The following is a 16,358-nucleotide window of genomic DNA, read 5'->3' as shown; positions in this document are numbered from 1 at the left end:
AATTAGTACGTGTGATTATTTTGACCAACGACCACAGATATTATACTCAGGTGACCTCAAACCCGGAATGAGCATCTCTAGTCGTAAGAAAGTGTAAAAAGATGATTATCTGGGATATTCTCTCCGTCCTAACCGTAGATGATTGTCGGCATTATTGACATACAAGTAGTTTCGCAGGTAGGTAGGTAGGTAGCAGGTAGTATAGGTAAGTATCGCAAGTAGAAGATTTCACTCGATCTCGCGACCTCCGCCGGTGAGCGACCGGCAAAGGGCGAGGAATGCCACCGCGGCGGCGACTTCGTCAATTCACAACTCCTAGGCCCATTACACGCAGGAATGTCAAACAATAAACAGCGAGATGCAGGAGAGGATAAACACCGCCAAACAAGCGAAGTTGGAAGATAAAGAAATTAATATACGATCGGCAGTAAACAGACAAATGGGCAAATCGCAGATGCACACGACCCTATAGCAGGTGAAGGCAGCTTGGTAATAAAAATCAAAACCACAGAAGAACAAAAATACAGTAACATAAAATAATGAAGGTGTAACAAACCATCTACTTATTAAGTTCTTTGATCAAGAATACTTTCTCGTTCCCGCATCGCTTCGTCTCTTACTAATTAGTACGAGGGATGCCATTGCACTGAAAAAAATGAGTTAGCTAAAGTGTTAAGCTAATTGAAGTTGTGTAACCATCGCCTAAAGTTCAGCTACTTTACCTAAAATACTTTATGTGCAGATACCGTCGTTGTTAAGTAAAATGTGCTTGAGCTATTACAACTAAACTTTAATAATAGCACACTAAAAGCATACTTACCTAAACAAAATAATCGGTTTGGTTAATCAAGCTAAAGTAATTTACTAAACCTATTTCACTTTAGTAACTTAAGTTTATGTGTTACTTCCCAAAGTATTTAGCTAAATTTAACTAAACATCTAGTTTGGTTAAATGTTTTGTTCATATAGCAAAACTGAGGTTGGAATATCTAAATTTGGTATTTTTACATAACAATTAGTTGCTTTGCACAAACTTAGGCAAAGTGCAACAAAACTTTAGTTAAAATTTCCCGAACTTTGGTAGATCTTTATGTCGTCGCTAGCACGCAGGTGTTCATTTACGACGCAGTTATCAGATTGCCACAGTTCGCACCATACGTGAATTGACGTTCGTTGCGCGCGTTGCGAATTTATTTTTGAATTGAATTGAATTGAATTTATGTTAACCGCTGTTCCTAGTTCCTAGTGATAATGGCAGACAAAACCGTGGAGGATTATTTAATTTCTTGGAATCTGGAGGCTTACATAGAAACATTTAAAGGTGAGTTTTCTTTTTTAATTTTTTTATTGATTTAGAATTTAGATCATGGAACTATGATATTATATATTGTGATGATATCCATTCTATTTGATTTAGAAACTGGCACCTTCATTATTCCATGACTCAAGTACCTACGCAATAGATTTAGAAGATTTGTATTTATTATGTACCTAGTTTGAAGAGTGCGTGTTGACGCTACAACCAAGATTGTGTCAGGAGTCATGACACAAGTTACAGAGAGTGGTATATAAAAAAAATAATAATTGGATCACTTGTATAGCGCCGTTTTTGTGCAAAATCACCTCAAGGGCGCCTTTATTTCTTTGTTTGTTTCCGCCAGTATTATTTTGTATTGAACGAATGTTGTTTGAAACTGTAGTATTTTCTGTTTGAAACTGTAGTAAATTATTAATTCGGACATAACATTTTGAACATTGAATTCTGTTGTTTTTTTTTTGGGAGGGATATTTTTTTTTAAATACAGGGTGACCACCCATTGTTAATGTTTACATTTGAAATTTTCATATAAATGAAATAATTTCATTATTAAAACTATTTTATCTCCGCTTGATTCATGATACAGGGTGTTCGGTATCTGCTGTTGTATAAACATACATTTTTTTTAATGAATAATTTTCATTCCTTTGAAAAATAAATTTTTATTTTCTTGTTTTGAAATTTTTTGTATTATTTCGTCGTTTTTTTTCTTTATTTCAGACTCAAGCCATAGACTCGAAAACACTCCTGATAATATCTCAAGATGATATTAAAGAATTGATTCCGACTGTAGGGCACCGGGCACTGCCTACAGCACACATTAATGCGCTCAAGGATGTTATTAATCCACCTGTCATAAGTGTAAGTTTTTAAAAGCAGTAATGATGACATATTGTATACCTAGGCCTTTTTTGGCTAACCATTTGGAAATAGTTGTACCGGACGCGATTTTGATACAAAAATAATAGTATTTAAAATAATAATTCCTGTAATTAATGAATAAATCGACTGCCGGGGGGGTCAAGCAATTCCAAAGGGATAAAAACAAAGCTTGACCCCTTCACCCTTTCTTTCCCCTTTGTGTACATACCCGCTTTTTGTTTCAGATTGAAGATATACCTTCAACTTCCAAACAAACAACGCCCATATATTATCAACACGATGACTTCCTTGTAAATGACATTTCCTTGTTGGAAAATGAAAACAAATCACAAAGAATAACGCAAGAAGCTTTTGAAGAGCAAATTTCGAATGTAAGTTAAATAATTTTAGTAAGTTTCAGATACCTAAGTAACTTAGGTTAATTGTTTTATACATTCCGATATATGTATTTTAGTAGTGGCAGCGTAGAATAGCCATCCTGTGACTGATATTATGATGATTATAGAAGTGGTTATTAGTTATGTAATCAATATGCAATTTAATTTTGTTTTCCAGGACTTACGCAATCATCTCCTATCAATCAATGAAGGGCAAGCACTTTTAATGCAGTTTGAGTCAAAGGGTCTGTTGGACAATTCTGCCAGACTGTGCAGTACTATTATAAGTAAGGAATTGCAGGGTAATCCAGATAGATCCATTACAAGCAAGAGATTTTATGAATTTGCTTTTCAAATCACCAAAGTCTTTAATAAAGAAAGCGCAGCTGTATATTTCACCCCATATGTGTGTTTTGGGCCTACCCAAAAAATTGCTGCTAAAGGTAAATTACTAGACACATACAGGCAGCGCCGAAAAGAATTTGCCAAATCAGGACACAAACATCTTTTACTATATTTAAAAAAAATTATAATAAAAATTGATAATATAAATGTGTGTATGATCAAACGTGTTTTCTTTTTTGAGGCTTTGCTGGTAGCTTGAAACAATATTTTGAGAGACGATTCTTAACAAAATAACTTTTATATGAATGAGGTTTTTAATAAGTACTTTCTAGTCTTACAAAACATAATATTTATTTATTTAGGTTTCATCTCTCAAAAGGGTTGTAATAAACTACCTGCAACTCAAAGTATTTAACCCATGATTCTGAATTATGGGTATAATCCTTCGAGTTGATGGTGGTTACATTAACACCCTGTATTGTTTTCAGCTAAACTACAAAGCTGCACTTCCTATTTAATTTAGATAATCTAACCAAAAAGCTAAGCTACAGTAGGTACCTAAAGCTAGCTAGCAGTAGAGTGCTAAAACACCTATATCGGTAGGGCTATTCCAACCGAAGTTTAGTTAATCAACCTAACCATTTTGTAATATTAACTAAATAATAAGGTTACTACATCTAAACAGTTAAGTTTTTCTAACCGAACACTACAAAATGGTTTAGGTATATAATTTTTAGTTTAGGTAACACAACTAAACACAAAGCTGTCTCAACCGATTAGTTTAGCTAGAATACCTGAATCGTTAAGCTGTCATAAATACAGTTTAGGTAACACAACTAAACACAAAGCTGTCTCAACCGATTAGTTTAGCTAGAATATCTGAATCGTTAAGCTGTCATAAATACAGTTTAGGTAACACAACTAAACACAAAGCTGTCTCAACCGATTAGTTTAGCTAGAATATCTGAATCGTTAAGCTGTCATAAATACAGTTTAGGTAACACAACTAAACACAAAGCTGTCTCAACCGATTAGTTTAGCTAGAATATCTGAATCGTTAAGCTGTCATAAATACAGTTTAGGTAACACAACTAAACACAGAAAGCTGTCTCAACCGATTAGTTTAGCTAGAATATCTGAATCGTTAAGCTGTCATAAATAAACTGCTGTTTAGCAAACAGTAGCTAAAAGTTCGGCAGTCACCACAGCAACTAAACTGTTTAGTAGATAATTACTGAAAATTTGGTAAATCGTACCTAAACATTTCTTTCAGTGTGGATAGTTTTCACCCCACCGCTCTAGGTCACTAAGGACGGATTGTTTCGGAGTATTTGAACAATTCATCAAATTTCAACGTTCGTTTTCAAGTTCTGTGAAAGAGTTTTTCAAGTTCTGTTTTTATTTCAGTTTTGTCAAGCAACTAGTCTATAATAATATAATAACAGAACATGAATTGGACTTTCACAGATCCCAGAAATGAACGTTGAAATTTGATGAATTGTTCAAATACTCCGAAACAACCCGTCCTAAGTAATCCCTGGAAGGGATGTCACAGCTATGATGACAGATAAAACGTCATGTTTTGCTCCAGAAAGTTAAGTTATCTGTCTTCGGCAACCTCTGGCAGGTCTAACTCCCGCGACGCTTTGTAAATCGTTGGCTTCGAAGTTCAGTTAACCCAATATACCTATCGAAACCCTTTTGGTGGAACACAGGGTTAAGGGAAGGCAACATATTACGTTCCTTTGGGAGGAATGATACAGGTGAAACATGTTTCCTCAGTGAACCCATAAAGTGGTTGTAGAAGTTTATTACACTGTCTTACAATTGTTTAACTGGTATAAATACGTGCTGCAAATTGATTGTACCGAAAATAAAGACTAATTGTGTTGTAGTGTAAAATTGTGCATTTATTTAATAATCCCGTTACAAAGGTGCATTTCAAGCTATTTTGAAAATATAGCCAACTTAAACAGATTCCAGATAAAACGTAAGTACACGATAAACAAAAAAATACAATAATTGAAAACAATGAATTTTGTGAAAATACATGAAATAGTCATAGTTTCGAAGAAGTCAAAAGACTTTTTGGTTTAACGATATCTGGTTTAACACCTCATTTGAGTTAAGTAAAATCACAAAAGAAATGTAAACCTTATCTCGAATGGCGCCCCCGCTGGTTGAGACTCTTACTGGAATGATTATCTCTAATTAACTGGCGATATTACAGAATCCACTTACCTGTTACAGGCGCTTCCTCACCTTTTTCCAAACTGCAAAGATTTACCTTTTCATAAGCTTTTATTCAAATTGATTAATGAAGATTAATTAATGCAATACTTGATCAAATTGGTAAAGTAATTTTGGTTTCTACTTTTCGGGTATATAGCTAAACAATTATAAGCAACAGAATTGAAAGAAATAAACACAATTTACCGTGCGTATTTGTCGTATTCACACAATGCTCTGATTATAGGCTAATAAGCAATGTGAAGTCATTTAATTGCCAATAACACATGATGAGTAAACGGTATGGGTTTATACTTTTAAGTACGAGGAATTAGATAGTAAATAATCTATATACCTGAAGGTCGTTTGTCAATGGAGGACAGTTGAAGCAGCACGGGCCCAGACGGCGAAATTGAAGCACTTGTGTCAATATTGACCAAAGACTTCGTAACTGCCGTTCGATTCAAAGGGAACGATCAGTTAAAAAATTATATTACCATAATATTTTCCGCAGATGTCACAATGCAAATAAGCTAAGGTTGTTGGTTTCTATGAATACAATGACGGTTGAACGAAGTGAACACACAAAATGTTGAACTGAAAACACTTAACACAGGTGTTAAATCCGAAATTCAATAAAAACTGAATGTCCAAGACAAATGTTAAGTTATGGTCGGGGGCTTAGGATCATAGGGGCCTAACTACAATAACTGGTGTTTTCAGTTAAGCTTGGTAATACCATAATTATATTTATTAGTGACACGAAGCTTCATCTTGCACATATAGCCGTTTAAGAGATACAGTTGGGCATATGAGCATTCTAACCTTTATTTGCGTTTATAACAAAAGTATGTTTTTGTAAATAAGCCCCTGTGATGCAAAACTCCCGTGTATGGGTGATAACGGAAGAGTAGCATAAGCAGAGGAAGAACTGGAATCGTCGCGTAAAAGGATATGCGAGAGACGATAGCGTAACATAACGGAGTTGGGCGTGTAAATAAGGAAGATAAATGAGTATAACAAACGACTCACAGAGTGCAGCCGGCTACGATCAACGAGCTACGACAACAAAGAGTGAAACAGATAATAATATACGTTAGAGCCGATCAAAAAAGGCAGCAAAAGTTGTCGGCGGAACAGCGAAAGACAAGACAGTTCATGAAAGAAGGGGCTATATACTTATCGATATTATAAGAGAAGTGATAACAGATAGGAAGCCAAGCAGGAGAAGGTTGCCCTAATGTTACAATGCTGCGCAGGCTGTATTTGGCAAACGAGCCAAGTACCTACATACTAACACTACAACTACTGTAGTCGACAAAACACCATCTGTGACATTTTGCCTCGCACTGGAAAACGAAAGACGTATGTAGATTTATGTGAGTAGTATTTACAGATTCTTGGATTAGTTATGCCAATTGATTTGTAATATAACAGAAAAAGTTTAAAAATTTGCTTCTGATATGGACAGTTTGAAAGTGTGTATTAACATTCGATCATAAATACAGAAATGGTGTTGGACGTCAAAACATGCATGTACACACGAGAATGCCAAAAAAAACTAGTTTAATTCAATAAGAATCCTGTTAAAACCCATAGTCCAAAGCAACGGGAACGGTGTTAAGTTACGGAGTGAGAACGAATGGAACAGGTTTTGGTAGAGCGTCTAACAGACTCAACTGGGCTCACGGCTCAGGCTGGCATATTCTCATTCGCCGAGCCGGAGCGGACACCAAACCACTTTCTTACGTCTGCGACAGCCTGTGCAGTGTGGTCCCCTACTTATTTGACAATTACCAGCTCAAAGTATGCAAGCTATGTGTGCCTCGCATGCATTCTAAGCTAATTCAATCTGGTCATGATTCATGCCCGTTGCATCCGCGAGACAAAAGCCAACCGACCAGCCAACGCAATAGGTTCGACTATGTAGAAAATGTACCTCATTAAAGGTTTAGCAGGAAACATCTGAATTACACTGATTTTATAAAATGTTTAAAATCAAACTGGACACGAACTACACGACCGCGAATTAATAATAAACAAATATAATTTATGTGTACGGATGTATCGATCTGATTGGCTTAATGATCAATTATATTAATTACCCAAATGAGAGATAATCGCTTACGAAATGCTAGGCAAAACCAATAACAGTACCAATCAAATTAACGAGGAACGTTGTTCCATTCTAATTTAAGTCATTCAATTGACATACAAGTCATGAAAATATAGGCCGCTCTTGTGAATGTGGTTATTGACATTATTAAGTAGAATTCTGAGCAGCTCCTTGGGCATTTGGATACGATATAAATCTACGTTGAAAAAAACATGTCACGACGAATGAACATATTGGCTAACAATCAGCAAAGGAAACCAAACTGGGCTAATGACTAGGCATCGTGAGACGGAGAAGGGCCTTGACTCTTTTCTGCCCTCGTCCAAGACGATAGACACCAATAGATCGAAGATCGTTTCTGGTAGGTAGGTATATCAGGCAAGAGAACAAGATATCGTTAATATAAATTCATTTGACATTCAATAATAGGAATTCTGAATTTTTTTTTTTTTTTTTTATATTTACTCCACACAGGAGACCCTGAAGAAAATAATTTCCCTCGGGGCCTATGTCATCTTTGGGGATGCTGTGTGGAGGGTCTTTTTTTGGAGAGGAAGGAGTGAACATGGGTCTTGAAGAGTCCCATGTTGTAGGAGGGAGGAAACACAGAGGCCGGCAGTTCGTTCCACAGCCGAGCTGTTGAACTTAAGAACGAATCGTAGAAGCGACCCGTTCTCATGTGACAAGTGTCAACTGTGTACAAATGTTGGGCGCGCGTTTGGCGTGTATCCCGACTACGCACCGGTGCCGAAGGGATCAATGACGCTAGTTCCTCAGAGCATCTTCCATTGTAATACCGATAGAACAAGGACAGCATACCTACCTGACGCCTGTGCTCTAAAGATTGCAGTCCGTTTGTTAAGATTGGGGAATCTATCAAACGGACCGCCCGTTTCTGCACAGAGTCAAGGGTTTTTTTCAGGTATTTTGGGGCTCCAGACCAGAGATGGCTGCCAAATTCGACAGTAGGGCGCACTTGCGATTTGTACAGGGTGAGCAGTTGTGTACTATTAAAGTATCTGCGGGCCCTGTACAGTACGCCCAGCTTCTGAGAGGCCAACTTTACTCTGGCTTCGATGGAGCCCCCGTACCTGAGCTGGTCACTTATAGTTACACCAAGCATATCAATGGAAGGCCTGTTCGGAAGATTGCTTCCGTTGAAGGAGACTAGATTATCATTTGGATCCCTTTTAGACGTAATCAGACAGGATTGGGTCTTTGAAACATTAAATTCGACGAGATTATTTTTACCCCAGGAGGAAATACTCTCGAGATAACCGTCCATTCTCTGCTTCAAAGCCCTCCGAGCCGTTGGAGTTTGAGTGCCCTTTGGGGGCTTGTCAAACAAAAAGCTATCATGAACTGTACTGTCATCCGCGTAGCAATGAATCGGTGCACATGTCAAAGTCATTGATGTGCAACAAAAACAAAGTCGGAGACAGAACCGATCCCTGTGGGACGCCAGCATTTATGGAGTGCGAGGAAGAGGTGAAACCGTCAGCAACCGCCTGAATCGACCTATCCCTTAAAAAGTCAGCAATCCACGTACACAGGGATGCGGGAAGTCCGTAAGAATGCAATTTGTTGACAAGTCCTCGGTGCCAGACCCGGTCAAAGGCCTTGGATATGTCTAGTGCGACCGTTTGGGTCTCACCGTGACGTTCCAGGCACCGCCCCCAAACATGCGTCACATACGCGAGAAGATCACCGCACGAGCGGTTCCGCCGGAATCCGTATTGACGGTCGTTGATAATTTTGTTCTTCTCGAGGTATGTGAGCAGTTTGTCGTTGATCACACGTTCCATCACTTTGGACAGAACTGATGTGATCGCTATGGGGCGGTAGTTGGCCGGGTTGGAGCGGTCACCTTTCTTGGGAATAGGGTGAATTACCGCTTTTTTCCAACCAGAGGGCACAGTGCCACACTTCAGGGACATTTTGAAGAGCTTTGTCAAAACTGGAACTATTTCCGCAGCACACCTCTGCAATACCAGGGCAGGTATTCCATCAGGTCCACTAGCTTTGTTAACATCGAGCCCCCGTATGACGTGGAGTACATCCCGATGCCGGATCCTCAGCTTTTTCATATAGAAGCCGCAGTGAGGAACCGACGGCGGAACAGCACCCCCGTCGTCGAGGGTCGAGTTTTCCGCAAACATTTTCCCTAATAAGTTAGCCTTTTCGGTGGCGGTGTTTGCTAGTGAGCCGTCAGGTCTGGTAAGAGGTGGCAAACTGGGTTTGCAAAAATTTCGACCTATTGAGCCCGCAAGCGACCAGAATGCTCTGCTGCCATGCGGGCAGGCAGCAGAGCATTCTGGTCTGAATATAATGGCGAAGATAACATAAACGGAGTTGATGAAAATATGTTTACTGGGACAGGCGATAATTTTCCAGAGACTTCAAAGAAAACGGCCCTTTTAAAGATTACCAGCATTTTCACAACAGGAAAAGTTCTCTATCGATTTGTATAAAGAATAAAACTGACTACTCGAATAAATGACTTTCGCTGCCGACAAAGGTCGTCATTATTATAATAAATACAAATAATACCAATAAAAATAATAAAGCCAGAAACGGTAGCTACATTACATGTTACACGTTTGGCCATAACAATAATTAACGTTTTGAAAGGTGGCCATAGAATTTTTTGCCGTATCGCCCGGACAAAGCGTGCCTTTAAGCAGACGTGGAAAAAACAAGAAAAAAAAACCCTAATGGCGATAAACTACATAACGGTGTACCGAATAATGGAAACGAGATAAGGCAAGGACGGAGATAATTTAAGAATAGAATCGATAAAAAATTGATAATAGGGGATTAGAATTATTTTAAGAACAACAAAATGAATCAAAAGTGTTTTTTAAGGTGATTTATTTTCGTAACACGGTGCGGTTTTTATGGTTGTGGTCTTTCAAAACTCGTACATATAATGTAGTACACTTTTTGCAATGTCCTTGTAAGCGATTGTTATGCACTCTTTTTTTATTTTGAGGTTTATATTGGGTTTTTTGTTCATTTTTTTATTCGTGCTGAACCATTTCTAAGCGGTGGTTGGCGACAATTATTTTGTTAGTTGTATTCGTCGCCGCTCTTTCTAAAAAACAGCGACAATATACAGGGTTTCTTTTCTTGATTGTGACAAGGATTTCCCTTTCAAGCGGCTTACAAGTTGGTCAGTCAACTAATGACACAAACATAAGTAAGCCGTTTAACCATTTATTTTTATCTTGTTTTATATTCATAATATAAGTACATAAATACCTACGCTATTTTTACACATTATAGTGAAATATCACCTCAATCAGGCTAAACAAGCGAAAACTGATATTCACAGATGCCAAGGAAAATCGAGTGAATTTGATTTGAAAACTAAAGATATGAACTACCTTGGAAGCAAACTGTTGGTGTTTTAAGTGTACATAATCTTTGAAAAGAAGAAAATTTACTAGCTTGGAAGCGCATAATATCGTTTTAGTAATTATTCGTTTTGTTGTGGCGATAATTACCTCGACCTATCGCAGTGGATTTCACTATATTGTGATGGTGTTGTGTGCTCTTCGCAGAGACACATTGGTAAGTGACTGGTCTTCCTTCGATACCTTGTTCATTCCTACACATACTATCACCCAATCCAATAAAAACCTTTTCATTTTAATTTCGTCCCGCTTAAATTATTTAGTCCACATTTATGTTACATATAAGGTGTATTTCGTTAGCAGTTTCGGGCGCAACATCCAGTGAGTTATAGTTTGACAGTGTTTGTGTTGTTTCGTTGGTTTTCTGGTTTGTTGCATTGCCTGCCGCGGATTATCCTCCGTCCACATATTCCTGGCAACATAAGAAGCTGAACACACTCCTACGTTGTTACTGGCCTGTCATTATTAGTGATGCTCTGTACTGCTCATTGATTACATTACGATCGATTCGGATTCGTGTCTGTTGTGAACGTTATTGTTAAGGTATTCAAACAAGCGGACATCGCATCGGAGTATCAAGAAGCAATGTGGAATCGATTAGTTAACAAGATATTATTTGCATATAGCGATTAGGATAGCGCTGTTATTACCCACACAAAGAGAATAACATGGGGAGGATAAACATAAATTAGCATAATGCTGATGATTGATATTTTTTTAATCTATATAAGTAAAACACGAACTATAAAATTGCAGACGTTTGAGATTTAAAAACAATATTTAATAAATCATAAATTCCCGTAATTTTTTATTTATATGGATACTCAGTCAGCCAGATTATTAAAGTTTTCAGTGATATTTATACAAATATTATGTATGTATAAATATATATAATATATGTATAAATATATATAATAAATGTATAAATATATATATAATATATGTATAAATATATATATAATATAACTAGTGGGCCCGGGCAGACTTTGTCCTGCCACAGACCGCCTTCTATGAAGACCGATTTTTTATATAGACCTCATTTTATGTACACTGCCTTTTATCTGTTGTCGGATATTTTATGCATTTGAGATAGATAGAATACATGCGCAAGTCACATCCATCGTAGATATTGTTTTGACGTTTCATTTGATACGGATTATTTCAGCAGATTGTGATTATTGTTCAGCACGGTAGAAAATAAGTAAAAATGCGACCGGTACCATTCTGTACTCAACTGCCAAAAGATATATCTTTCACAGTGTGACAGATTGCCGTACGAATACGATTCATAGAAAACACTTTCGATATTTATTTTTTATTAATCTCATATAAAGATGGATTCTTAAGTCTGAACAATATTGGTGTTTTAAATTATAGTAATGAATTTTAATTTAATGTAGTGCGATTCGGTGAACAATATTTTTTGACAATATGAATCGATAAAGCTTACACAACTTAAAAACGAATTACGACCCTTTTTTCCAATTAAAAATATTGAAAGGGAACGGGGGTGTAGAGAAGTTAAAATGTGTGGTTTTATGTATTTTTGAATGAAAAAGCCGAAAAAAAACAAAGGCGTCACCTATCGGCTACAAAACTATCTTATGTTTCAAGCTGGAATCAACCATACACATTCGCAAAATTACATTTAAATCGTGACGCGTGATTTTTATATATTAGACCGGTCAGTGGTTGAGTGGGCATAGCGCTTGGGTCTCACCCGAGCGTCGCGTGTTCGATTCCTCGGCTGGCTAAGTCCTCCATCACAACACAAGCAACATTTTCGGCTTTCTGTGGTGGTAGTAGGAGATTTTCAAACATTGTTGGGTTATTCGTAACCTGGGAATGTTTGTCTTTCTTTTTAAAAAAAAAAATATATATATATATATATTTATGGTAGTTGTCTCATAAAGTTCATGTTTTTATGAATTCTGTGTTTGTGTGGGATAATTTTGGATTATTTATATAAATGACAAGACTGTCATCTATTTTTATAATAATTATCTGTGGAGGAAAAAAGCACGCGGAAGTTCGTGAAACAAAGATCAAGAGGTTTAAGATATTCTTCTTATTAAAATGTGATGACCTAACCAACTTTTTATACTTATCTTCGCAGTATTTGCATGGGAGCAAACAAAAATGTTGCTTTTGCAAAAAAAAATGCAGTCCACAGAACACTAAGAAAACGACACCATGACGCGAAATTTGAACAAGATGAATCTCGTAACTTTCGTAGAAAATGATGATGTACTCTCGTACCCTACAAAACATGGCCTAAATTTCAATGGACAAGCCTGACTTGAGAAAGCTCGTATGAAGTGTGCTAACATCAAAGGCAATTACCAACACGCATACGTTTCCCAGATCGTGGATTGACATCTTCATCGTTTTCAGTATGAGCTGGCTATTGGCTATTGGCTACCGGCTACATTGTTAATCTAAGGCAACAGGAAACATAAAACGCAGATCGACTTTGACAGGAATATCGTCCGGTTGCAATATTTATGAGAATGGCCGTTTATTCATATTTGCCTAGAATGAACCGACCAAAAGACAGGAGAAAATCGTCAGTTCAAATGATAGTCACAAATGATTAATTTGCTTAGAGAATGGTGTGAAATGCATAGATAAACAAAAACAGAAGAAATCTGAAAGTTGGATAGCAAAAATATAACTTATATTCGTGAAATGCATAGATAAACAAAAATAGAAGAAATCTGAAAGTTAGCTAACAAAAATAAAACTTATATTCGTTATCAACCATAATTTTGACGATGGCCAATTTTTTATTTATTAACGCCCTATTGGGGTATTACATAACGATTGTAAATTAAATTGAAAACAACAGTAAAAATAAAAAACATAAAATACAGTATACTTGATAAATTATTATCCTAATTATTTAACTCTTCACAGACCAAGATTCCAAACAAAACGTCTGTAACCAAGTGGGTCTTCCGACGACCCCGTGCATTTTTCTATCGTATGGTCTTTTAAACTATAGAAATCCCAATTATTAATGGTAACTGATGTATTTGCGCACGAATACGTAAAATACTAAAATGATACGTCAAGTATTTAAGCTAATAAAAGGACGACAGGAATTTTGGGTACTACCTACCTACTCCCCGTCTTGGCTGCGGGATAGTTAAAAAAAACATTGAAAATTATGTACGAATAAAAAAATTAAAAAATATATTGTGAACACTTAAGTTTATGCATAAATTATGATTAATTGTTATTTACATTAACTAAAAAGTGTTGAACTAATTTGACTTTGAATGTGTCAAGATTTAAATCAAAAATATCAGCGACATCTTCTATAAGCTCATTGCCCAGTATATGTATTCTCTCCATAACAGAATTGACTAACATCATCTGACTGGCTATGTTTTACTGAAAAGAATATGAGGTCATATTGGTTTTGCAAATCCGTAATATAAATAATAATTGGTTATTAATTAGGCATGGTTCATGCCTATATCAATTTAATTTATAAACAATTTTGCTTTATCGAATTTACGATATAAATGATGAAAACAAATAACCGTAAAAGGCGAAAATGCATTATGTTATTTACCCAGCTAATTGGTTCATACAAGGTCGGATGCTAGAGAAATAATATTTATGTTTATTTAAATAATAATAAACATAACAAAGTCGCCATCCGCATCTGTCTGTTTGTGCGATCAGTTCTTCTAAACTACGCAACGGATTTTGATAGGGTTTTAACTATCATTTATAGAATTTCTTCCGGAAGATTTATATATAAATATTATAAATGAATAATAATTATATATACAGGGTTTTCCAAAAAGATGTGTTATTTTGAATAGCCCTCAATTTCGCTAGATGTTACTTTTGAAGCTGTCATTTTTTTGACATTTGACAAGTAGAAACTACGCCATTAATAAAAATACACGCTTCAACAACGCATTGAAATTATTAAAATTCACTTGAGTGAATCAAATGCAAATCATCTTGAGTGATGAGGACCATTTTCACCTCGGTGGCTTCGTCAACAAGCAAAATTGTCGCATCTGGGGCGCGGAAAACCAAAGAGTTATTGTTGAAAAGCCTCTCTATCCTCAACGTGTGACTGTTTGGTGCGGTTTATGGTCCGGCGGAGTCACTGGACCTTACTTTTTCGAAAATGAGGCTGGAGCAACAGTTACGGTGAATGGATTGCGCTATCGAAAGATGATTAATGATTTTTTAGGCCGGAATTGGATGGTATTGATCTGGACAACGTTTACTTTCAACAAGACGGCGCTACGTGCCACACAAGCAACGAAATCATTGATCTTTTACGATTGAATATCAAAATAACACCTCTTATTGGAAAATCCTGTTTTTTTTTCGGTACAATATTTTTTACATTTCAGAGTTATCCAGTAATGTTGGCCTCACTGGGTGGCTTAAAACATCCATATTATATATATATATATATATATATATATATATATATATATATATATATATATATATATATATATATGTTATGGTTAAGGTTTTCACGGGTGTAAGATGTAGAATAATGTTCTCGGTTTACCCGCGTAAAGTAGTCCTTAAAAGGACTTTTTAATTTCTGACGTTTCGGACAGATCTCACTGTCCATCTTCAGAGGCCTTATGTCCTGAATTTCGTCTCAAACTGAACGCTTTCGCGTGTCTGTTCGGTCCGGAAGTCAAGATACAAGTGGGTGCTTATCAATTCTTATGTCTAGGACGAAGTATGCGTGTTGATAGTGATTTGACGGTATAGGGGGTGGGGGTGGGGTTGGCAATATCAAGCAGTATGTGTGTAGCGACCTGATTGGGTTGTTTTGAACTTGTTGGAAGTGTTTCTGAGAATTTTGGAAATGTCGGTTTTGGGTTATTTTGGTCAATTATAACTTTCCAGGTGTTGGGAATTCTAATTGAGTCATTTCTGGTATTCATATTATTTTTATGTTTATGAATTTCAATTGCTTCGCGGTAAATTCTTTTTGGCTCATTGTATATGCTAGCTATTGTTGTGGTATTATTAAAGTCCATTTTATGACCTTCATTAAGGACATGTTGTACTATGGATGAAGTTAAGCGTTTATTAGTGACATCTACCTTGTGTTCTGCAATTCTACATGATATTTTTCTGTTACACCGTCCAATATACACCTTTTCACATGCCCCACAAGGTATTTTATAAATACCATGAGACTCAAGTGGAATGTGGTCTTTCGGACTTCTTAATAGAGATGAGATTTTATTTTCCGATTTATAAATTGTTTTGATTTTATTGCTTTTGAGGATACGACTAATTTTATCTGTTGAGCCTTTGATGTATGGGAGAATCGCTATAGAAAGGGGGGGTTCTTCTTCCGTTTCAGGATCAGTTTTTTTGCGTCTATTTATGGATTTGTCTATTAAATATTTGGAGAAGCCATTTTTGCTTGAAGAGCGCTGCTAAGAAGATCTAGTTCTTCGTGAATATGATCTTTGTCCGCTAGTCGTTGTGATCGGGTAACTAAGGTATTTATAACTGATGATAATTGAGATGGATTATGATTTGAGTAAGCGTTTAAGTATCTATTTGTATGTGTCGGTTTACGATATACGGTATGGCCAAGGCTGCCGTTATTTTTCTTTTTAACTAAAATATCGAGAAATGGGAGACAACCGTTTTCTTCGATTTCC

General features: G+C 36.5%; 1 protein-coding gene and 1 long non-coding RNA gene across 2 annotated transcripts in view; one reads left to right on the top strand and one right to left on the bottom strand.

Annotated features, from left to right (window-relative positions):
* Positions 1-16,358, bottom strand: part of LOC149422018 (serine/threonine-protein kinase 17A-like) — a 209,334-nt gene that overhangs the window by 126,883 nt on the left and 66,093 nt on the right. The window lies entirely within an intron of this gene.
* LOC149422019 (uncharacterized) lies at positions 1,218-3,087 on the top strand. Its single transcript, XR_016302523.1, has 4 exons — positions 1,218-1,321; positions 2,039-2,179; positions 2,425-2,571; positions 2,756-3,087. It is a non-coding gene; the product is annotated as an uncharacterized LOC149422019 (long non-coding RNA).

The sequence above is a fragment of the Hesperophylax consimilis genome, chromosome 8 (assembly GCF_061612785.1).
Source record: "Hesperophylax consimilis isolate HC1 chromosome 8, BYU_Hcon_1.0, whole genome shotgun sequence".
NCBI classification, from domain to species: domain Eukaryota; kingdom Metazoa; phylum Arthropoda; class Insecta; order Trichoptera; family Limnephilidae; genus Hesperophylax; species Hesperophylax consimilis.
Note: the sequence above shows the minus strand (reverse complement) of the source record. Positions and strands in the feature narration are given on the sequence as shown.